This window comes from Stenella coeruleoalba, assembly GCF_951394435.1.
Source record: "Stenella coeruleoalba genome assembly, chromosome: 8".
In the NCBI taxonomy this organism is placed as follows: domain Eukaryota; kingdom Metazoa; phylum Chordata; class Mammalia; order Artiodactyla; family Delphinidae; genus Stenella; species Stenella coeruleoalba.
Genome location: NC_137154.1, coordinates 62,521,789 through 62,547,281, shown reverse-complemented (window position 1 = coordinate 62,547,281; position 25,493 = coordinate 62,521,789). Strand labels below are relative to the sequence as shown.

The following is a 25,493-nucleotide window of genomic DNA, read 5'->3' as shown; positions in this document are numbered from 1 at the left end:
CCGAGGTAAGCCTTCTTCCACGGTGATTTGCGGGGAGGGGTACTTGTGGTGCACTGTCCTAACAGCTACCGGTAAATTCCCTTGTCAGCTTCCACTTGAACTGGTCTCCTCCCGTTTCTCCATCCTCTATCTCCATTTACTTTGCACACATTTCTTTTGCCGTTGTAAATGGAAGTAAAGTTCGATCTTTAGAGAAACGTGCTACGTGAATAAAACACTATTTATTGAAAAGGCAGAAACTTACTAAGAATTGGCCACCATTTTGCACAAATAAGCAGTATCCCCCATTTTACAAATGGGAAAACTGAGGTTCAGAGAAATGAGCTGGCACAAGATCACACAGCAAATAATCAATGCAGCTGCTACTGCAGCCTCAGTGGGAGGTGATCTTTAACCTCACTGTAGGCCTGTAAGGCTGGGGTGGGGAGCACAGCTTTCACAGGCCTTTCAGAGTTGAGAAAATTGGAGCAAAAGGATTGTGAATTACTGGTTTACCCAGCTCTACTATAAGGAGTAGAAAATGTGTACGTTCCTTCATTCACATATTTATTAAAACCACTTTTATTCAGTCTCTGCTCTTGGTTCAACATTGTGCTAGGCACTGAGAGGGTATCAAAGGGCTAGAGGACATGGCTCCTGTTGCAGGAGCTTTTATCCTATAAGGAGATAAGAGTCCTGAAACACCTGTCCTTAATGTAAGAAGAGGAGTTTGATTATGTGATAAAAACAGTCGGTGCATTTAGAGGCGGGAGAGATCTATGTAGGTGGTGAGGAAAGATTTCATGTGTTAAACATTCAGTCTCAAATGGTGGTGCTTATGGTGGCAGAGGAGAGACTTCTTAAGATTTTAAAAAAACTTTTAAGATAATTGTAGATTCTTATATAGTTCTAAGAAATAATACAGAGAGACCTGTGTACGCTTTACCCGGTTTCCCTCAATGGTAACATCTTGCACAACTATAGTATAATAATCACAACTAGGATAATGACATCAGTACAATTCAGATATCCTCAGTATTACAGGTACTCACGTGTGTGAGCACAAGAGTGCTCACCTGGGTGTGTTAAGTGCTGTACAATCTTATCACGTGTATCCACCACTATCAAGATGCCGATCAGTTCCATCCCCACAAGGATCTCTCCCTTTTTCCTTTTACAACCATCTCCATCTTCCTCTTGCCTCCTCTATCCCCATTCCCAACCCCTGGCAACCACTCTTCTGTTCTCCATTTCTATAATCTTGCCATTTCAAGAATGTCACATAGATGGAATGATAGAGTATATAACCTTTGGGATTGGCTTTTTTTTACAGTTAGCATAATTCCCTTAAGATTCATCCAGGTTGTTGTGTGTATCTATAGTTCTTTTTATTGCTTAGTAGTATCCCATGGTATGGATATACTGCAGTTTAACTCTTCACCTCTTGAAGGGCATCAGGATTATTCCTAATTTCTGACTATTACAATAAAGCTGCTGTGAACAAGATTTTTTTTTTACACTATTTATGTAGCATAGTTGGGTCTAACCTCAGGTAGAGCATGAAGTGGGAGTCACTGTCGTGCCTTCCCTGGGGATATTTTGTTCTTTCATTTAGCAGTCATTCAGTGAGTACTTTTTTGAGCTAAGCATTATACGACTTACATTCTACTAAGAAGTAGGTGAAGGAAAATTACCTTTGTTGACTCTTGGACTTCAGTGGCCTACGGCTCTCAGTATATGGCTTCTTTGGAAAATCAAGCTGGAAGTCCAGGGTGTGGACCTCATTAAGCTCCTGTGGACTCTGACAGGCCGCAAGAATTCAATTTTCAGGCTTTTACTCTGAATTCTCCTGGACCAAGTCAGACTTTCTGTAGCATTTAATGATTAAAAATTTAATTGAAAATCTTACCAGTCAGCCTTTGGAATTATTTTGGAAACAGAAGAATAGAAGAAGTTTCTGCAAAAATTGTTTGCAAATCTGCTCTTCCTTAAAGACAAAAATTAAAAAATGGGACCTAATCAAACTTATAAGCTTTTGCACAGCAAAGGAAACCATAAAAAAAAAAATGAAAAGACAACTTACACAGTGGGAGAAAATATTTGCAAATGATGTGACCAACAAGAGCTTAATCTCCAAAATATACAAACAGCTCATACAATTCAACAAAAAAAAACCAACCCAATAAAAAATGGGCAGAAGACTGTAATAGACATTTCTCCAAAGAAGACATACAGATGGCCAGTAGGCAGATGAAAAGATGTTCAACACCACTAATCATTAGAGAAATGCAAATCAAAACTGCAATGAGGTATCACCTCACACCAGTCAGAATGGCCATAATTAAAAAGTCTACAAATAACAAATGCTGAGGAGGGTGTGGAGAAAAGGGAACCCTCCTGTACGGTTGGTGGGAATGTAAGTTGGTGCAGCCACTATGGAAAACAGTATGGACGTTCCTCAGAAAACTAAAAATAGATTTACTATATGATCCAGCAATCCCACTCCTGGGCATATACCCAGACAAAACTTAATTCAAAAAGAAACATGCACTCCTATGTTCATAGCAGCACTATTCACAATAGCCAAAACATGGAAACAACCTAAATGTCCATCGACAGATGAATGGATAAAGAAGATGTGGTACATATATACAATGGAATACTACTCAGCCTTAAAAAAGAATGAAATAATGCCATTTGCAGCAACATGGATGCAACTAGAGATTATCATACTAAGTAAGTCAGAAAGAGAAAGACAAATACCATATGATATCATTTATATGTGGAATCTAAAATATGGCACAAATAAACCTATCTACAAAACAGAAACAGATTCACAGACATAGAGATCAGACCTGTGGTTGCCAAGGGGGAGGAGGGAAGGGAGAGGGATGGACTGGGAGTTTGGGGTTGGTAGATGCAAACTATTACCCTTAGAATGGATAAATAATAAGGTCCTACTGTTATAGCACAGGGAACTATATCCAGTCTCCTGGGATAAACCATAATGGAAAAGAATATTAAGAAAGAAAGAATGTGTGTGTGTGTGTATACACACACACACACACATATATATATATGTATAACTGAGTCACTTTGCTGTACAAGAGAGATTGGTACAACATTGTAAATCAACTGTACTTCAATTTAAAAAGTTAATTAAAAAATCTTCTTTTCTTTTTATAAGACTGGTAGACAAGGACTTTGACTCCTAGGAAGATATTAGACATTTGCCAGATAAAAGCTAGTTAAGGGGAAAGTTGAAATCCCACTTTTCCTTCTGTTTTACATCCGTGAAGGGGGTTTATTTCCATCTGCCCTCAAATGAGCTGTGTTGTTAGTTTGAGCCCATACTGGAAGTCTGTTCTATCCCCTCTGTTATTTAGCATATGTCATTTCATTTGAGTTTTGTTCAGAATTACAGAAGCCTCTGTCCTCAGGTGAGACTGAGTCCCACAGAATAGACCTCATTGGTGTTTTGCCTTCTAGCTTTTAGGGGCCCCCAGGTGCTTTTCCCTTTAGCGGGGACCATACATCGTATATAGCTGTGATTTCAATGTGGAGTGGGTGTGGGATTTCTCTTGACTCAAATTGCCCTTTTCTCACCTCCTACTTCTTTCCTCCCTACCTTGAAACCTCTTCTGACTGATCCAAGTAAGAAGTAACACCCAAATAAGAAGATACTGCATTAAATACATGCAAATACGGGTGTGTTGTAGCAGGCAGAAGGCTGTGATGTGAGTAACTAGAGAGTCCAAGGGCTGATAGAAACAAGTTTGTAAATGTAGATGATGGAAACATTTTCCCCCTACCAGCTCTGTGGGATCGTGGGAAGAAATGAAACACTAAAATTTAAGGTGGTGGGGTTTTTTCTGTATAATTCTTTTTTTAATGAATGTTGAAGGATGGTAGTTTTCTGTGCTTCTGAGGTACATGAATGTAATACAATGAACATGTAATAAAGTGAAACCCCATGATGATATCATTTATTTCCCTTGTATCTCAGCCTATAGTGGTGGCATTTGAAAGCTATTATTTTCGGGAATAATATAATTATGGACCCAGAATTTGAAGTGAAAGAGCATTGCAGGCTGACTAGTTCTCTTTGATCTCCTCAGTTTTTTCTTCCATTCTTTTTTCTTCTCTTGTATCTAAGATGAAAAAAAAAAATCAGGCAGAGAATATCATATCTTTAGATAAGATGTTTTTTCTTCACATCTCTATTAATTTACTTAATTCCTTTTTGCAACGCAGTCATGAGGTTCACCACACTCCTCTTTTCTTCTTGGTGGCTTTGGCCTTCCAAATGGACGAATAAGGCAGAAGGAATTTGAGGCATGTGGTGGTTAAGGCTGCCCTTAAAGCCCAAGCTCTATTTTCAGACCATTGTGTTGCACCATCTCTACCATTAAACTTTTACAAAGTTTAGTCTTAATTTATCTGAGTTCATTAAATGCTTTTCCTGGGGAAGTTTTTCTTTTCTCCTCTGACTTGTCTCTTGGTGAAGGTGAGAGTTCTCCCTGGGTTTCAGAAAGATGAATTTTCAGTTACCTTGTGAAGGCTGATTTTAGGACATTGTGTCAGGTCACCAAGAAGTTTGCTCTGGGACACATGACCCATGGCTGTTGTGGCTGAATAGCGTCCACTAGGCTGCTGGAGGCCTTCTGGCTCCTCCTGTCCTTGGGCTGCTTCAGAAAGTTCAGTACGAGGAAACCTGTGGGCAGAATCTGCCGGAGACTAGAAAATGAAACAAGCCGGAGAGTCCGCGAGGGTCAGAGAGAAAGGGGCAGGAAGAGCCAAAGACTTATAAGGCTACAATCCAGGCATCTAGAGGGTGACACCGTTGTCCAAGAGGGGCAGGGTGGCATGGAGGTCAAGCGTGTGGACACTGGTGCTGAACAGCTGAGTAGAGTCCTGCACCGCCACTTACTAAGTTACTTAGTCTCCCTGTTTCCTTATCTGTAAAATGCTTACGTTGGCATATAGTTGTGAGAAATTAATGAATTAATGATATAAAGTGTTTAGAACAATGCCTGTCATATGATAAGTGCTGCCTAAGCCTTTGATATTCTTATAGTTATTATTAGTCAATAATAACGAATTTTGCCTAGTTTGCTATTTACTGTCAAGAATAAGGGCTATTTAATTCGGTTGTAAAATATCTTACTCTTTAGAGGAGCCTGAACGCAACTGAATGACTATGTTAACTTGCTCCTGCCAGGTTAGGATGGCGTCATTCTGGGCTTTGAGATGAAAAGTGTTCTCGTGAGTTTTGGGGCCGTGGCCTATTGTAGCCAAATTCTGCTGTGGTCTGAATTTTGCTCTTCTCACCAGTATGAATCAGAGCATTTTATTGCTGCCTCTATGAGATCCCTCTTTGGAAAAGAAAGATCATCTTTTTCAGTGCCATTATTTTGCAAATGAGGTGAACAAAGACCCAGAAGGTTAAGTGACTTGCCCAACATCACATAGGTCAGGAGTGTCTGAGCTGGGAGAGAAACTGACCTTAATTCCCATGACAGTGTTCTTTTTCCAGTACATTCGGGTTTTCCTCTATCACAGCCCTCCTCTGAAGTGTAACGTACCTGATAAGTCTCTCTCACACAGATGTCCTTAGGAGGTATTTATTGATCAGTCTTCATTGATTAAGAATTTATAAAATGAGTGCTCATCTTCTTCTGTAATCAAAGTTATGGGTAAGATTGATTTACCTAAATATTTTCAGCTTTCCATTATAGCTTGACCATTTATTTAAGATCTACTACCTCTGCTAGGAAAAAAAACAGTAAAATAAGAATTTATAAATATTACCTGACCCATATGTTTGTAGGTTTTTTTTTTTTTTTTTTGCGGTACGTGGGCCTCTCACTGCCATGGCCTCTCCCGTTGCGGAGCACAGGCTCCGGACGCGTAGGCTCAGCGGCCATGGCTCACGGGCCCAGCCGCTCCGTGGCATGTGGGATCTTCCCGGACCGGGGCACGAACCCGCGTCCCCTGCATCGGCAGGCGGACTCTCAACCACTGCGCCACCAGGGAAGCCCTGTTTGTAGTTTTTGAAATGAAAACTTGAAATTCTATTATCAGTTTGTAGAAGGTAACTGTTATCTATACCCATATACCCATATCTGTGTGTGAATTAGTATTTAAGAAGACAGACGGGGGTGAAGTTTCTCCACTCCTCTGAGCCCAGTTCCTCTTCTGTAAAATAGGAATGATAATGATACTTTCCTTACAGTGTATGTACGTCTTCTAACATGGTGGGTCTTCATAGTTACTTACATAGTTACTTACAACAGCAGTAAGTAACTTCACATATAATCCTGCTAATCTCCCCGAAAACAAACAAAAAAACCCCAACTACATCTGAACCAAAATAAGCCTTGTTAGGACGTTGTTTTACTGGGGAGAGGTGCCTGATTTTACCCCCTACCTGGGCATCAGAATCCTGTCTTTATAGTCACTTAGCAACAGTTTTCTTTATATAACAATAGGATGAGGAGTTCTCAGGATTTCATAAATTGGTTGCAAATGATTGAGAAGTAAATATATATATGTGTATATATATATTTGTAGCATATATTCATGTATACAAATGCTGTTATATTCAAATGTGTATATATATTTGAAAATATCTGTATATATACACACTATATTTTAGATAGGTGGATAGGTAGGTAGATAGAGTATATGTGTGTCTATTCTTGTTCCTCCTCACTAAACTTAGTCATTACTCGGCACTTGCTCAAGGACAAGTCTTCAAGACTCCACTGGTAGATGTCTGTGGAAGGCTCTGCCGCCTTCTGATGAGCTCCTCAAGATGCCAGAAAGGCTGAAAAGATGCTGGCACTGGTTCTGCTGTCCAGTTTGGAGCTCTGTTTGTCTTTGGTCATTGTATCCACTCTGCAAATAGTACTGGGTTCATGTGATGGAAGAGAAGGTTTAAATTCCCTCTGATTGGAAAAGAGTCACTTTCAGCTTCAAGTCAAAACTCCAAAACCGTTTCCTGGGTACCATCATCATATAGTCCCAGCCTCCATCCCATCCCCACTGCTTTCCAGTTGCTTAGGGTTGGAGATGAGGGGGGATTTGTTTAATATCCTCTATTGTGTGAATTACACCTGTGAATTCCATCTCAGAGCCCTTGATGAAATAGGTATTGTTTGAAATGTTACCTGATGAAATAAAATTGGAATCAGAATTCTGGAGGATTGACTAAAGTCTTACTAGTAAGAAATAAGATCTACAATTCTACAAAGAGTAAACTGTAGAATTCCTGTCCCCTAAATCCCTACCCCAAATAGGTCTGTGGTTTAACTTTAATCTCACTCTTCTTTGTGTCCAAAGTCTCCCCTCTCAAGGACCTTTATCCTGAATCCACAATCTCCCCAATTCCTGTTTTTTGACTTAAATCCCACTCTCTCTGATATACAGAGCCTGGGCCTGTGTTATTACACACTTAGGTAATTTTGAGGCTCTATCATCACCTTGAAATCTTTCTCAGACATTCTCCTCCTCTTGCTTCCCACTTCAGGACCGGGTCCAGGTTGCTCATTAATTACATTCTTGAGCCTAGGTAGCAATGAATGCAGTTTGGGAAGGTAGGCAGGCTGTACAAGCAAGCATGTGACTAGTTTCACTCACAGAGAAGAATACCTGACTGAGAAGGCCAGTTCGCTCAGGTAGTTATTGTAATGGTCAAGAGTGCCAAGTTCAAGGATTTTCACCCTGGCTCATTGGGTACAGATCCCATGCCCCTAACGCCACATGGCCCTTTCCCCGATGCCCACTGCGAGTGCCAAGGGAAAAGGCTCAGAGCCACCCATTTCTGCTCCTGAGAAAAATACTCAGAGCACACACACGCTGATTACTGATGGTGGCTAAAGAATGTCCACTTCTTAAATGAAAGACAGTGTGCTTCTGTGTGTGTATAAGTATAGACATCCTTTTGTTTTTTCTGCACTCCACCCTCTCTAAAGTAGTATTATGCTGTCTTCTGCCTTGAATTCAGTGAGTGTAGGTTGTGAATTGTCTAAATCTTATCCCATAGTCAAGGCTCCACTCAAGTTTCACCACTTCCCAGTTCTTGCCCTCATCTCTTCACTTCCCCACTCGTCACACAGTTGTCACAAATATACCCCTTTGTCTGTAGTCCTTTTCCTCCTCTGCAGATGTGTTGTCTGCCCAGCTCTGTCACTTAGCAGCTGTGTGACCTTGGACAAGCCACTTGACCTTGCTGAACCTCAGCTTTCACATCAATGAGAGAAGGATTATGATGATACTTGTTCCTACCTGCCCTCCTGCCCTCCCAAGGTTGTTGTGAAGAGCGCATATGCCAGAGTATAGTGTAAACCCCCAACCTTGTACAAAAGGGAGCTGTTATTATTGCTGGGAGCCAAATCTTCTTGACAACAGGAACCAGGTCTTACTACTTAATAGTTGTATCTGTAGTGCCTCACCCAGTCCCAAACAGGGAACACTCTGAATGAGAGAGGAAAGGAGGACGGAGGGGCAGAAGGAAGGGAAGGGCGACTTTTGTCAGTTTTTATACCCTATTTTACTAGTTATCATTCTCTCCTTCAATATAGCTATATCTTATGAAAGATTTTTTTTTTTCCCAAAAAGACATTTTGCACTGGGCAGAAGGATGACTTTTTTTTTTCTTCCAATATTCTTCCTCTACATCTCTTGCTCCCTCAGCTAGCTGGGTAGTGGTGTTGGAATTTACTCTGATCATTTGATTTTACGCTCATGAGAAAAAAACTTATACAGTTGGAAGCTATCTGAGAGATCAGAGATCAAATGCCTCATTTTATAGGTGAGATCACCCAGGGAGGTAAGTGAAACCACCAAAAGTTTCAGTCATTAGCAGCAGAGAAAGAACTGGTTTTCAGCTATTCCTCCAGGCTGACTCTGAATAGTGAAGTATCAGTGATCATTTTTGCCTGACTTTGGAGGGTATCTTAAGTGTTGGCTGACACTATAAAGCTCTTTCTCGGATCAGTGCAAGGATTTTTTTTTTTTTTTTTTTTTTTTTTTGCGGTACGCGGGCCTCCCACTGTTGTGGCCTCTCCCGTTGCGGAGCACAGGCTCCAGACGCGCAGGCTCAGCGGCCATGGCTCACGGGCCTAGCCGCTCTGCGGCATGTGGGATCTTCCCGGACCGGGGCACAAGCCCATGTCCCCTGCATCGGCAGGCGGACTGTCAACCACTGCGCCACCAGGGAAGCCCAGTGCAAGAATTTTTGTTGTTCAGGAGGGCTTAGGAAAAAAAAAGATTTGCTAATGCTGGATCATCATACTCCCTGCCTGCTGTCCACACTTTAGGAGTTTATTTATATATGCTGATAAACTGGATCACATAAAGCATAAAAATCCCTTTGTAACTAGTTGCATTACACGTCAGGCTTAACAACATTCTGTACTGCAAAGCTCAGTGTCTTGGGTGTGTGGGCATTGAGGGAAATGCAGCTCCTCTTTGCATCTTTGAGTTCCTTCATAGGAACCTGTATGCCTGGCCCTTCCTTCCACTTTTGCCACTCTCTTCCTGGTGTGTCGGACAGCACTTTGGAGCCAGGCAGACCTGGGTTCATATTCTAACTCTGTAGCTTAGAGGCAAGATATGTTTAGGCAAGTCCCTTAACCGCCATGAACTTCAATTTCCTCATCTGTGAAACACAGACAATACTGCCTACTTTGCTGGTTCACCTTATGGTGTAGAGGTAATGTGTGTAAAGATGGAAGAAGGTATTGAAGGAAGATAAAATGTCTGTTTCTTCTCCAACTTTTCCGTCAAGTCCAAGTTCTACCTATTAATTTCATTAACTTAGTTTTTATCTTTTATAACACACATACCTTTCAATATTATTAATAAGGCATTTTGCTTTTCTATACAAAATCACATCCTTTCATCTGATTTTTCCAGGGTCTGGCTGAGAATTCTCAGAAGGCTTAGTGTATAATTTATCTCTTTTGGAGATTTTCCTTCCTCTTGCTAAAAAAAAAAATTTTTTAAACCCCACCCCAAACCAAAACCCACCAAGTTGGACATCATTTCTAAATTTGAATCTCCTTTTAAAAAAACTGTGGTTCAGTTAGTTTAAAGAGAGGTTTCTCAGAAACACACGTAGTGTATATTTTTCATCTCCACGAAGATTATGTCACAATTCCAAACCGCTATATATATTTTTTCCTAATAAGGCAAAGCCTTGCAGATAGTTTACTTTCTTGCTTTTTGAATAGAGAAAACATTCCTTTAAAAAAATCAATTTCTGGTCCTTTGTAACAACGCTTTAAAATGCATGTGGTACTTCAGTGGAATTTGGTCCAGTGTCAGCAAACACTATATGGCAGGCACAGAGTCAGGTAGTGGGAATACAGAGGAGATGGACACGATGTCTCTACCTTCAGGGAGCACCCAGGGTCCTTGTAAGGGAGACTGACAAGTCAGCAGGCAGTTGCTGTATCATACAGTCCTGTGAGACCACAGAGGAGACGACTGTAGCCAACTTGTGAGGAAAGGACTCACCTTCTCAGAGGAGGTGACAACTGGACTGTGACTTGAAAGATGAAGAGGAGTCTAAGAAGCTGGGAAAGGGCATTACAGGCAGAGGGAGTTCTGTGTTCTAAAGGCACAGAAGTGTCAGAGGTAAATTTAAGGACCATCAGGGTATGATGTTGGGGCAAATGGAGGGGAAGGCAGGGGCCAGATCTGGAGGGGCCCATGTAACCCTGAGGGGTTTGACTTTTATCCTGAAAGCAATGAGGAGCCGTTGAATGGACCTCCCAGGGAGTCTTACACCAGAAGGAGACCTTAGAGGTCAGAGTCTAGCATTTCATTTGACAGATTTGGAAACTGAGGCCGAAGAATGGAAATTGACATACTCGTGGCCACACAGCTAGTCAGTGGCTGATAACGTACATCTTTGTATAGACCCAGTGGTGCCTGGGGAGTAGGGTAGAGGGGAGCCTTCACGATGAAATTCCAGTGTTGACCTTGTGAAGGCAGATTCTCATAGGAACATTTAGCCAAAGATTTATCATGGGGACTGCATGATTTGGGCTAATGACCCCAGCATGCCTTTTTTGCATATCATGTCCTTTAAAGGAAAGGCCATCACGAGCTAGAAATGCTCTTTGACTATTTTTAGGCTGTGTGGTAGGGGGAATTAGTGGAATTCTTAAGGTCAGCTCCAGCTGTTTTTCTCCAAAAGACCAGCTGAATTTTTCATGAGATTTGCTCATTAGGGCTTTTACCCTTCAGTGAGGCATTGTACTGAGTCTGAGTCAGCCTGTCCTGGGAAATAAGGGACGAGAGTATGGGGAAAACTAGACTGGAGTTGGGATGGCTGCTGCCCTTTTTTTAAAATGTTAAGCACTAACTAATATTAAGTGCTAATTAATGTTAAATGCTGTCTTAGATGTGGTTGATCTCATACCTTCACATACCTATGTGGTTGGTCTCATACCTTCTCAATCACAGTGAAGGTCCTTCTGGATTACAGCAAATACCTCAAAGGATTGTGGGGTTTTGAAGATTCAGGGATGCCATGTATGTAGAGTCTGACATGATGCCTGGGTAGAGTTCTGACTAATTGCATCCTAGTACACTGAGTAGCACCTTTCATTCAGGACTGTCACCTTGGAACACTCTACAGATATCAAGTCAGATATTCCTTAAGAATCCTGTGAGGGGAACCTGCCTGTGGTTATTTGGCATCTACAGTTACAATACTACCTCTCTATTGTGGGTCAGGGACTATATGAAGGCAGGTGAGGTGAAAGTATTCTTCATTTCTTCTGGAGTGTTTTGTGAACCCTTACTCCTATCTAATCTTATGGGTGTCTTTTTGGAGCTCACGCTGTGTTAGAAGGTAAATGGATAAATATAGCTGTAAAGCATTTTTGCAGTTCACAAACTGTCTTTCCATGTGTGGTCTCATTGGCCCCCTGTAGTAATTCAGCAAGGGAGGTGGGCAGTGGTTAGAATCAGTTTTAGAAAGGAGGAAATGGAGACTCAAGTAAGTGCTATGTTCGTGGTCACCAAGCTAGTCAGTGGGTGACTCGTTTTCAAACCAGATGGTATGACTTTAAATCTCATGTTCTTTCCTCTTCATGATGCTGCCAACTAGATTGAGAAATAAAGGGCCAAGTTTCTCCTCTAGCATAAAAGTGGTTTAAAGAATGCCTTTAAAGGAAGGTAACTGTCGCATACCCAACTGAGGAATGAAGGATCATGTCCAGCATGGGATTTCTAGACATGATGGAGTAAAAGTGAACTTTGTCCCGCTGGCTCCGGAATAACAGCTATTTTCTGATCTAGAACTCAGTGACATTAAAATAACAATGTATAACTTATGCTAATGAAAACAGTACTCATTTAAAATCGTTGGTAGGGTTGAAGAGTAGTTGAGAGGCATTAACCAAAGAGAGTAGGTCTTACAAAATTTCTATCTTAAGGATTCTGTCTAACACAGATGATCCGAAAGAGAACCAGAATACTTCTCCCCTTCTCTCTTAAATGGAGAAAAATGAGGCCATCCTTACTATTCACAGAACAGGAAGCCTGAGGAGATACTCCCAACACTTCAGTGAGTTACTTAATATTTAAGAGTTGTTTTTTTTTTACTATTACTATGGGCAAGGTACTGTGTGGCTACAAAAATGAAGTGGACATAAATCTTTCCCTTAAAGAGTCTAGAAGTGGGAATTTGATATGTTTATAAGTTTCTGTAATGTTTATGTAATTGTTGAATGCTTATTGTGTTGGGCACTTATATATGAGCTTAAATCTTCTCAACAACCCAGTAAGACAGGTATGATGCCCATTTTACAGATGAGAAGCCTGAGGCTCAGAGAAGCTAAGTAACTTGCACAAGAGGGTCAGATTGTACCCAGGTCTGACTCTGGAGCCTGTGCTCTTTCCTACTTCAGATGACAGATGTACAGATAAGAGCCTATGAGGGCTCAGTGAAAGAAGTAATTATTGCTAGCTTGTGGAAGGGATATTTTTGAGGGGCAGGGCGCTGCAGGAGCAGCTTCATGGAGGAGGTGTCATTTAAGCTGGGGCTTGAGTGATTGGTAAGGTTTGGATGTGTGCAGAAATAAGGGAAAGACATTCTAGGTGATGAGAACAGCAAGAACAGAGATCTGGTGATGATAGTGTAGAGCTGATATTGAGGAGTGATTTGGCTGGAATTCACGGGGTGAGAAAGGGTCCATGGAAAATAAGATTAGATAGGGAGCTTGGGATGAGAAGTATGTCAGTACTAGGAATTTGGATTTACTCTGCCATCAGGGAAGAGCTAGGGAAGGTTTTTAAATTGAGTATGGCATGCTCGAAGTGGGGCTTTGGAGTATGAGTCTAGCTGGACTGTATACGGTAACCAGAAGTGAGGGTGAACCAGGAAGTGAAGAAGCCACGTTCACTTCATGTTCCCTTCTAAATGAGTGGTAGAAAAGGAGAGAAGGGGTTGAATTGGAGGGAGAGTGCAGAGGTTCAGTCAACCAAACCTGGAAACTGACTGGCTATATGGCAAGGAGAGGAAAGCATCCACTCTCAGTGTTGCTTTTAAAGATGTATTTAGTCAACAGAGTTCCAGGCAGCAAACTGGGGGTTCAGAGGTGAATAAGGCACATTATCTATCCTCAGGCTGTATTAGTTTCCTATTACTGCAGTGCAAATTACCACAAACTTAGTGGCTTGAAACAACACAAATTTATTATCTTACAGTTCTGGAGGTCAGAAATCCGAAATGAGTCTTACAGGATAAAATCAAGGAGTTGGCATAGCTGAGTTCCTGCTGGAGGCTCTGGTGGGAGCATGTTTCCTTTCCCCTTCCAGCTGTTAGAGGCTGTCTGCATTCCTTGGCTTATGGTCCCTTACTCCGTCTTCAAAGCTCATCACTCCAACCTGTCTTCGTCCTCACATCTCCTCTCTCTCTTCTAGACCATCTTGCATCCTTATGAGGACCTTGTGATTCCATTGGGTCTGCTGAAATAATCCGGGATAATTTCCCCATCACGATATCCTTAATCACATATGTAACGTCCCTTTTACCGTTTACCATATTCACAAGTTCCAGGAGTTAGGATGTGGTCATCTTTGGGGGACCCTTATTCTGCCTACCAGAGAGTTAACAAACACATCTACGGAAGGTAACTTGACAAAGCTTTTTGTCCCTGCAATCTCTTTTTTCTTCTCTTTATTCAATCAATGAGGCACCTGTTGTAAGTCAGGCACCGTACTAGGTGCTGAGGACACGGGGATGCCGAGACACCTCGCTGCCCACCTCTTGAGGAAGAAGAATTAGAGAAGGGCTGTTAATGTAGAACCAGAGACCAAACTGTCAGGCTCTTGGCTCTTGATTTTCTAAAGCAGAGGTCCAGGCCTAAGACGAGAAGGTTTAGAAGAATTTTGGTAAAATTTCAAAATGGGATCTTCCTACCCACCTCTCTACTGCCAAATCCCAACCCCCAATTTAGATTTTTTTTATCTACTCAAAGGCCTCTGGGGATGGAGGTGTTTGCAGAAACCAGGAATTTGACTCCTTACAATAGGGTGGGAGGTTAGAAGAGGGAGACAAGTCTAATGAAGAAAATAGAAAAAGCAGCAGCAGTAACATTCCAACCTCAAGGTAGCCTAGAAAGGTGATTGAGTTGGTGACATGTTGAAGATTTATTGTCAGCTGGTGTTTTTGAAGCCTTTACTACGTCCCAGACCATTTAACCTACAGCCCAGTGTCATCCTCACGGTAACCCTGTAAGGTAGGCCTTACTGGCTATGTAGCACAGACCAAGAAACAAACCCAGAGCCCGTAGGGGAACTGCCAAAGAACTAATGAAAGATCAGTCCCCTTCCAAGCATCTTTTGACCCTAAAACCAGAGTGTCCTGCGCCATCACAGCAGCCTCTTACGTCAAGGGGTATATAGTTAATGCATGTGGTCGGCATTATTCACCTGTATCCATTTCAAAACAAGTGTCTCGGGCTTCCCTGGTGGCGCAGTGGTTGAGAGTCCGCCTGCCGATGCAGGGGACACGGGTTCGTGCCCCGGTCCGGGAAGATCCCACATGCCGCGGAGCGGCTGGGCCTGTGAGCCATGGCCGCTGAGCCTGCACGTCCGGAGCCTGTGCTCCACAATGGGAGAGGCCACAACAGTGAGAGGCCCGCGTACCGCAAGAAAAGAAAAAAACAAAAAACAAGTGTCTCTTGGAGAGGAGCAAGAAAGACCTTGCACACAGTTAGGAACATGATATGTCTTACACTAGGTTGGTATTTCATAGAGGAAAGACTATGTGAGAACATCGTGGGAAGGTGGCCATCTTCAAGACAAGGAAAAAGACTCAGAAGAAATGAAACCCTCTGACACCTTGATCTTGGACTTGTAGCCTCCAGAACTATGAGAAAATAAATTTCTACTGTTGAAGTCGCCCTTTTTTTGGGCATTTTGTTATAGCAGCACTTTCAAACTAATATAATGTATGCAGAGTATATAGACATTCTTTGTGCCATTCTTGCAGTTTTTTATGAGCTTAAAATTAATTTTTTAATTTCAAAATAAAAAAAGGAAAAATTAAAAATGGCACACATCTATCTATTCTAACATAGAAACAAAAACATTGAAAGAGTATGATTAAATTTTTAAAACCCAAGTCACAGAAACAATATCCACTTTTTTGTTGAGCTATGTGATATGAGTATCTGAATAGAAAATGCCTGAATTGACATATAATACAGTGTAAAACAATGATTACTTCTCTGAAATGAAGTTGGTAAGTGTGAGAGAAAAAGAGGTCACTTACTTTATATCTTGTATGATTTTGTGATTTTCAAACATTTTTTTAACAAAGAAAATATATGTTACTTAATGATAATCATAATAGTATTAGTAATACATTCAATGAAAAAAAAAAAAAGAACTTGATGTATCTTTGATGGGATAATTAATGGCCTGACCAGAGAGATTTGAGCAGGTCTGGGCCAAGGGTGAGGCACATAAGGCACCCAGGGCACAAATCTATGGAGAAAAGGTCACACAAGCACTGGCACTGCACCTGCCATGCCCTGCAAGTGAGCGTCCGCTTACATCGTGTGCCTGGGTGCCTGACTGGTAAGGAGGTCTCACTCTCAGGGTGCTGCAGTGCAGTGTGGTGTGCTCACACAACCTTGCCTCCTTGAATTTTGGGCCCTGGGCATCTTGCTTGCCTCACCCTAGGTCTTAAATTTGAGCAGGGGCCAGAAAGAGGAGAGGACCAGTGAGTTCAGTGACCTCAGTGCTGGCTGCACATTCAAACCCCCTGAGTAGCTTAAAAAAAATATCTCGGGTAAGGTCTGACCACAGACCAGTTAAATCAGAATCACTGGCACGGGGTGGAAGGAAGGCAAAGAGGCCTAGGCACGGATATATTTTTTTAAGGTTTTTCAGGTGATGCTAATATACAGCCAGGTTTGGGAACCCCTGAGTTTGTACATTTGGAGAGAGTCCCTCACTGCCAGGCTGAGTAGGAATGTACACGATTGTACCAAAAGTGAGGGTTTATGTCGTCCTTTTAAAGTCAGAGCTGAGGATTGCTACAGTTCAGTTAACTTTATGATCCTGGGTTTAATTCCAGCCTGGTTAATAAATCAGCTGGTTCTTCCACTCCCTTCCTCTGAATTTGAAACCTAGAAAATAATTAAATCTAGAATTCATCTGCAATGCCTGTTGTTATCATCAATGTGCTGGTTCCAGGGGTGCTGGGAAATGTATCTCAACCCATTTTATTAGCCCGTTTGCAAATCCTTATGTGGGTTGAATCTGTATCTGTCCCGGAAGATAAAGGAGGTCTCCTCTGAGTGTCCCAGCTCTCACATTAGGTAGCTGTGTGACGTTAAGCAGTTGGTCTAACCCCTCTGTGTCTCAGCTTCCTCATCTGCACAAAGAACTGGTTATGACTCCATGATTCAGCCATTACTTCATTTTTGCGTTTGCTCTTGTTACAGCTGGAAAACAACTGATGTACAAATGAACATGCTTAATTTTGCTGTACTCTTTAACCAGTCGTCAGCCATTTCTGACCTACTGGGAATCCTTTATAGCTGTGATTGCCAAACCTGGCCAAACATCTGCATCCTGTGGGAACATTTTAGAAAATGCAGATTCCTGGGCCTTGTCCCTGAAGATCTTGATTCAGTGGGTCTTAAGCAATGTCTGGGAATCTGTGCTCATCGGCCGTATTTTGATACAAGCAATGATAAGTTTGATTAAAGTGGTAGAACTCCCAATTTAGATATCACTGTAGAGTTGACCATTGACAGAGATCATAGTTCTTCAAGGAAGCCTTCCCTGGCCCCCCGAAACTACATTATAAGCCTCCTGGTTAAAAGTTTTAAGGCACCCTTCTCTTCTGTTTTGTAGGACTTCTCAGGCTTGTTCAATATCTGTCTTCCGTTCTGGAATATAAGTTCTCTAAGGGCAAAGACAGTGTACACTATTCCAACGTTTGGGACATACAACCTAATCTCTTCCAGAGTTGAGATCTGTGGTGTATGCTGCAAAGGGAGAGGAAGTTTCCGTCTGGCATTTTGAACTGAGGCAGGGCTCCAGGTGCTTCCCAAGGTGTGTAACCAATAAGAGCCCATAACTGTGTTTACACTGTGTTACAGCAGCTCCGTGCGATGTCCGATGAACCTTGTCATACTGTCTTAAAGCTTCTGGATGTGTTGTAAGTCATCCCTTTCGTAGGTTGTCATCCCTTTTTTTAGATTTGAGATGTCAGCCCAAGTGTGAAGATTAATACGAATTTTCAGCCACCCATTTCCCCAGCTCCTTTCTCTTTACTGTTTTTATCTTTTGAAATCCTGATATTCCAAGACAATACAGATTAAAAGGGTGGTTCAGGCACATTTATCGAGACTGAAAAATGTAAAAAATTCCAGTTCCAGTTCCCTCTCTTGGCATTTCAGGCCCCTCAGGGTCTGACCCCAGACACTGTTTCCCCACTTGTACCCTACACTCCAGTTACCAGCCTTCTTTTTGAACACCCTACCTTCATGGTTTCATGGCCAGTGCACTTGCCCAGAATGCCCGCTCCCTTCTTCTCAGCCTCCAGGGCTCTCATCATTTGATCTCCTTCCTAAATCCCTGTGGCCCCTGACACTTGGTTTGTGCCTCCTTTATTAGTACTTGACATAGTACTTGTACGAAGGTAGGTTGTGTGTGATACTGTCTTCTTCACGTGGCCCATTATCTTACCCTTGACTGGGACTTGATTAAACTCTTTGATTCCTGTGGGTACCATAAGTCTAAACTTGCCTAGGAATGGCAGAAGGTGAGCTTTTCTAGAAATCCAGAGACATTATCATTAGGTTTGAAGAGGAGATTAAGGTGTAGGGAGCATTTTCACATATGAGTAGTCTTTCCTTCTCTGCACTTTCTTCATCCTTAGTTTGAGATCACCAAGTCAGTCTATGGGAAATGTTACCTGTCAGTTGCATCAGCCCCGGGGCTGAAGGCGGTGACTGAAGTAGAAAAATTTCTTCCACTTTTGGAAAAATCCTCACAAAAGTGAAAGCTTTGTATCTTGCGGTGCCTGTCAATTTTGACTTTCAGTTGTTCCCCTGTGAAAAAATAAAACAGAAACTTATTGGATAAATTATTCTTTCTTATTCCATCTATATTTTTTCATTTGTTCACTTCTTCCTAGATTCATTTCATTTATTCATTCAACTCAGGTTGTTTTTGAGAAGCTACTTTGAACCAGTCACAAGACAATTGTTCTTTCCTCTCAAGAAGCCCAATTTAGGCAATTTAGAGTAAATAATTTACATGTTTTTTAGTAGACTGATGAAAGCAGAGACCATGCAGAAACAAAATATTCACATAGCCTTGTTTCCTGACAGTGCTGTGGACAAAGTTTGCTGTTCACATAAGCACATTTCTATTAAAAACAACAACAACAACATTCTGAGTGAGTTTAAACACATCTGAAGAAACTTTTTTTTTTTTTTTTTTTTTTGCGGTACGCGGGCCTCTCACTGCTGTGGCCTCTCCCGTTGCGGAGCACAGGCTCCGGACACACAGACTTAGCGGCCACGGCTCACAGGCCCAGCCACTCCGCGGCATGTGGGATCTTCCTGGACTGGGGTACGAACCCGCGTCCCCTGCATCGGCAGGCAGACTCAACCACTGCGCCACCAGGGAAGCCCTGAAAAAACTTCTTTTAGTGATAGTTTCTGGTTCCTGGGATTGCTACCATTCTCAGAGTCTAATGAGCACATATAAACACCCGCATATTGACACAGGTGCCTTTTTTCCTCTATCCATGCTTGTCTTCTTTTCCATGTCTATCCGTAAAACAAACCCAAAGGGCCCAATCATTTTCCTGTTGCTGATAAGTTCTGCAGAGCATGCCGTGCTTTGAGGGCCAGTGCAATTCACTCATAGGAAATGACAAAGAAGAAAGTAGGGCATCCAGAAGGAGGGACAGCTGGGTGAAAACAGGACTGGGCTGGGCATCAGGACACCTGCGGGTCTAGTTTCATCTTCGTGCCTAACTAGCTATGTGACTTCTCAGAGAATAAGGGGGGGAGGGGTGTAATGAAAGATTAAAAGCGGCAGCTTTAGAATCCTACAGCCCTGGGTCCAAATCACATTCTGATTGAACGACTGTGGACAAGTTACTTAACTCCTCAAGCCCCATGTTATCTGCACGATGTGGAGAAGACCTGCCGCACTGGGTGGGCAGAGTGATTAACTGACCTCCTGTGTATGAAGTGTCTTAACACCACCTACTCACTTTTCAGCCCAGAGAAAAATGACCAAGATAGTGAGAGGCTTAGAAAACATCATGTGAGGAACCCCTGAGGGAAGGAGGAAGTTCATCTTTCTCTCAACAAAGCAGACTCAGGGAGAACATGAACGCTGTCTTGCTTTCAGACTGTTGTGATGTCATGGGGCTGTCAGAACAATTTGCTTCTCTTCTGAAAACCTCATCATGTGAGAGTCACTACTTAAGTTTTCCTTCCCTTCCTTGAGGCCCGCAGGCTTTGGTACAGCAGCAGCCATCTGGGAAAGGAGAAGGTGCAGAGAGAGTTGGGGGAACGAATGCTGCTGTTAATCAGATTTTAACCTGGGTTTGGTTGGCAGAATGTTGGAGATTAGGCCTGCAAGCCTAGCTCTTCTCTTTGCTGCTGTCAAAAGCAAACACCAACTGTTTGAGGCCTTTTGGACAGCTGACAAAGAGAAGAGTATAGGCTTTTACAGATGTGGCATAGCAGGGCTGACACATGCAAAATATTTTGTTTGTTTTCTTCCAGTTTCAGTGAAATACAATTGACATACAGTACTGTATAAGTTGAAGGTGTACAGCGTAACAATTTGACTTAAATACACCATGAAGTGATTATCACAGTAAGTTTAGTGAACATCCATCACCTCATGTAGAGACAAAATTAAAGAAATAGAAAAAGTGTTTTTCCTTGTGATGAGAACTCTTAGGATTCACTCTCTTAGCAACTTGCATATTTAACAGCCAGCAGTGTTAATTATAATTGTCAGGTTGCACATTACCTCCTTAGTATTTATTTATCTTGTAACTAGAAGTTTGTACCTTTTGGCTGCCTTCCTCCAATTGCCCCTCTCCCAATCCCCACCTCTGGTAACCATAAATCTCTTTTTCTGTGAGTTTGTTTTTGAAGTATAATTGGCCTACAATACTATGATAGTTCCTGTTATACAACATAGTCATTTGGTATTTCTATGCGTTTCAAAAGGAGGCAAGGAACATTTGAATTAAGCACACTTTGCATTTGGAGCCCTCACATTTCCCTTTTAGCCGCTGTTCCTATTGCTGCCCATTCCTTACTTGTCCTCGACACTTTCTTCCTTCTCGCCAGAGCCTCACAGTATTTCCATAAGGAAGGGAAGGTAGGAGTGAAGAGACCCATCATACAGGTGAGGAAACTGAGGCTTGGAGAAGTCAGGTAATTTATTTAAACCAGACAGTCATGGTGAAGGACCTGGAGCTGGAACCCAGTGAATAACATGGACCTGCTTTTTCAATGATGGACCCTAGAGCCAGGTTCACGTTAAGGCGGAAGTGGAAGCTCAGTCCCCTTCCACCCGTGTTCACGTATGAAATACCTGAGTGCCTCGTACGTGGATGGGTGCCACAGTGGCAGGTGATGGGTGGGCATACAAAGCACTTAGAGGCCCTGGCCTTGCGCATAAACTAGTGGAGGACAGATGTGAGTAGATGGGATTCGAGATGGTGTGGTGAGTATCCTGAGTGAGGAAGTTAGGTGCCCATGGAGCACCCCAGAGGGGCACCTAACCTGGCCTTGGGAGGATGGGGAAGGCTTCAGTGCAGTAAGTGACATCTCACCTGAGACCCGAGAGGTATTTTCTCAGGAAAGGGTATTCTAGGAGCCAGGATAAGCATATGAAAAGGCCTGAAGGCAAAAGGAGCTGAAAAAGTTCAGTGGGGCAGGAAAAGAGCTTGGAGAAGAAAGCAGGTGTGAGTTCACGGAGAGCCCTACAGGCCACAGTAAGGACTTTGAGCCTTAGCCAGTGGACAGTGGGAAGTTGGTGAAGGGTTTTAAGCCTGGGAATATGGCTTTGTCGTATTCATATTCAGTAGCATGAGGAGGATGGGAGGGAGGGCTGAACCTAAGGAGAACTGTTTGCTCATCCCGGGAGCTACTCCTTCTGTAAACACGTCAGGCATCCCTGTTGCCAAGATTCATCCCTCCCGAATTTTTGCACTGAGGTTGCCTCCATGCTGACAGCCAGCTCTGGGCCAGTGATTCTTTTATGCTTAAGCAGAGAAGGTCCACAGCCAGACAGAAGAGCGTTTTTTCTGCTTCCCCAGTTTGAGGATCTGTGTGCAGGGGAGAATTAAATGAGATGTCAGTATCGGAGTGACCTATTCTAACAAAGCCACTGGCAAATGCCAGCCCCGCCACACACAAGCTTGGTGGCAAACACCTCCCTGGGCCTCATGGTCCTCATTTAAAAAAAAAGGTAACAAAATACCTCCCTCAGATCTTTGTGAGGATCCAATGAGATGATATATGTACAGTGCCAGGCGTTAGGAGGTGCCCAGTGAATATTTATTACCTTCTTTTTTTTTTTTTTTTTTTGCGGTACGCGGGCCTCTCACTGCTGTGGCCTCTCCCATTGTGGAGCACAGGCTCCGGACGCGCAGGCTCAGCGGCCATGGCTCACGGGCCCAGCCGCTCCGCGGCATGTGGGATCTTCCCAGACCGGGGCACCAACCCGCATTCCCTGCATCGGCAGGCGGACTCTCAACCACTGCGCCACCAGGGAAGCCCTATTACCTTCTTTTTTTTCTGCCCTCCCTTATTGCTGCTGCAGGAATCTTACAGTCCTTGCAAAGCCCGATACAGTCTGACCTATTTCCTTTCTGGCCCGCTCCATCGTTTTCTCCTCCTGGCACACTGGCCTTCCAGCACTGGCTCCCTTAAAGTTTGTTGAACATGTCAAATACACTCCCACCTCAGGACCCTCTGATATCTGCGTGGCTCGTTCCCTCATCTCTGGCAAGTTTTTGCTGAAGTATCATCTTCTCAATGAGACCTACCCTAGCCACTCTCTGTAAAACTCTAATGCCCCTCACCTTATTATTCCCTTCCCAGCTTTGTTTTCCTCCAGAGCTCTTATCACCTTCCCAAAAGTTACATAATTGTTTTTATTTTTTATTTATGTTTTTATTATTTAGTTTGATCATTATCCCCTCCAACTGACATATACACTCTACAAGGACAGGAAGTTTTTAATGTCTTATTCATTAATGTATCTCCAGGGCTTAGAACAGTGTCAGGCACATAATAGGCTCTCTATAAATGTTTGTTGAATGAATGAATGAAATTGACTAGCTCTCATGATAGATATCATCCAGAATATTGGGAGTTGGGGGTCACCTGGTACTGAAGAGGCTTGATTGCCATCTGAGGGCTTTCCCACGATCTGGCTGGGTAGTAACTCCCCACTACCCAATTAGGAGTCAAGGGTTCGAGCCCTTCACTTCTTTGTAAAATAAGGACATTGCCCTTTGCCTCACCAAATAGCCTAGTTTTAGGAAAAACTTAACCCTAGAAGCTTTTACACAGAAGCACTCGTTAGCTTATAGTTCTATTTGGAGGTGTGGAAACCAGCATTTCTCCCTTTAGCCCCCCTGCCAATTACCACTGCTGGAAAATTTAAGTTGTTTTTCTCCTTTGTTCTCTTCCTGTCCTCGACTCACTGAACTTAAAAACAATCTCCCATTGAACCTGGGAGGCAGTGTGATGCCTCACGAAGGACATGGTTCCAAGAATGTGGCCTGAATCTATTTCCTTGCCAGCCTTTGAGATCTAAGGAAGTTACTGCACATGAAAGGAAGCTACTGTGCATGAAAGAATTGAGATAGCCATCCCGTAGTGAAGTTGTCTATTTGGATTAGGTTCACTAATTCATTTACTCATTCACTTATTTCTTTTCTTTTTTTAAATTAATTAATTTATATATTTATTTTTGGCTGCGTTGGCTCTTCATTGCTGAGCATGGGTTCTCTCTAGTTGCAGTGAGCAGGGACTACTCTGTGGCAGTGCACAGGTTTCTCATTATTGTGGCTTCTCTTGTTGCGGAGCATGGGCTCTAGGCGCGCAGCCTTCAGTAGTTACGGCATCCGGGCTCAGTAGTTGTGGCTTGTGAGCTCTAGAGTGCAGGCTCAGTAGTGTGGTGCACAGGCTCAGTTGCTCCATGGCATGTGGGATCTTTCCAGACTAGGGCTCGAACCCATGTACCCTGCATTGGCAGGCGGATTCTTAACCACTGCGCCACCAGGGAAGTCCCAACTCATTCACTTATTTCTTCACATTGAGAGACTCACAGTCAGATGGGAGAGATGGAGAGCAGACAGATAATTATAACAGTGGAGATACGTAGGTGGAGGAGAAAATTTTTGTGTTAGTCAAGTTCCTGCTACAAACGTGTTCGTTGTATAACAACCCCAAATCTCAGTGGCTTCCAACAAAAAATATTTACTTCTTGCTTCAATACCTACAGACCAGCTAAGGTGGCCCTGCTTCAGGTGGATGAGGTTCTGGTCTGTTCTTGTATCTCTTTTTCTGAGACCCTGACTGAAGAGGCAGTGGCTACCTGGGGCAAGCTCTTCTTGTGGTCTATGGCCAGAGTACAAGAAGCCAAGCCAAACCACACAAGCATATCCACAGACTATGCTTGCATCACATTTATAACGTTCCATTGACCAAAGTAAGTCACAGGCCAATCCCACCTCCAGAAAGATAGGGATGAATACTCTGCTTACTGTAGTGGCAACATGATTGTATAATTCTGTTTCAGGGAGGAAGTGAAGAGTTAGTAATAATTGAATCTACTACAGCATTTAACTCTGGCTATGGGAGTGAGGGAAGGCTTCCTGGAGGTGGTGGCTTTCATCTTGAAGGATGAGTTATTTTTCAAGACAAACAAGCAGGCAGTAACATATGCAAGTGCGTGCAAATTAAAAAAAATAAGTGTGAAGTGTTGTCTTAATATTTATTTGAGTCGTCACTGTGGGCAATATGCAAAGAGCTACAGGAAGATAAAATAAAGGTCACCTGAGTACCTGCCTACGAAGTCCAAGCTTCATGGGGGACATCAGAAAGATACAAAAGAGAAAAGGAAATTATGTAACCAGTACACTCTTAATCAGCTGGATGGGACAAAAGTGTGAACTCAGAAAGGAAGCTAGAATATATTTTTAGCTATTTTTGGTACAGGATGCAAGCTATGCGCTCTTTTATATTCATTATTTCATTTAATCCTGACAACCTGTGAAGGATGTCCTAATGAGAAACTGAGCCTCAGAGTGGTTAGGTAACTTGCCTAATGGATTGTAGTTAGCAAGTAGTGGTGCGAGTACTTCTTAGTAATTCTGTTTTACCAAAGAGCAAAGAATTTATTCATAAAAATCACTAGTGTACACACTGTATTTTCTTAAGTAGGGCTGCTTTAAAATTTATTAAACCCATGTTTTTTAGTGTCTACTGTATATACAGTACTGTGCTTGTTAAAGGGCCCCGATCCTGGAGTATCTCTGAAGTTCCACCTGGCTGTGGCATTCTGTAGGTCTCATCTTCTCACTGCTCATGGATTTAAAATGCCTCAAAGAAAATAGGATTCTTGCCCATGGTCCTATGCAAAAATGCTCACTTTGAATGTTGAGGAGTTTTGAAATTCTGCCTCTTCCATTCCCCCAGATTATATACACAACACCAGTAAGCGTTCTTTCTCCTTGGAAATGAAGGGAGACAAGCTAGGTGAGTTGCTCCAGGTTGAGCAAAAGTTAGAGGTGGGACTAAGTGGAGAATAACAATTCCCATTGTTGTGCAGATTACCTCTACCCAATACTAATTCTCTTGTCATTACGGAGCACAGATATACTCTAGTAGAATGTCCCTATGCAAGAAGAAGTGAGCATTTTTGCAACCATCTCTTCCCTCTGTGGATGGTTAAACATTGACAGGCGTTTT

At 42.6% G+C, this 25,493-nt stretch overlaps 1 protein-coding gene across 3 annotated transcripts in view; it reads left to right on the top strand.

The window, feature by feature from the left end:
* SYTL2 (synaptotagmin like 2) overlaps window positions 1-25,493 on the top strand; it is a 99,835-nt gene that overhangs the window by 17,865 nt on the left and 56,477 nt on the right. The gene's annotated exons all lie outside the window — the stretch shown is intronic.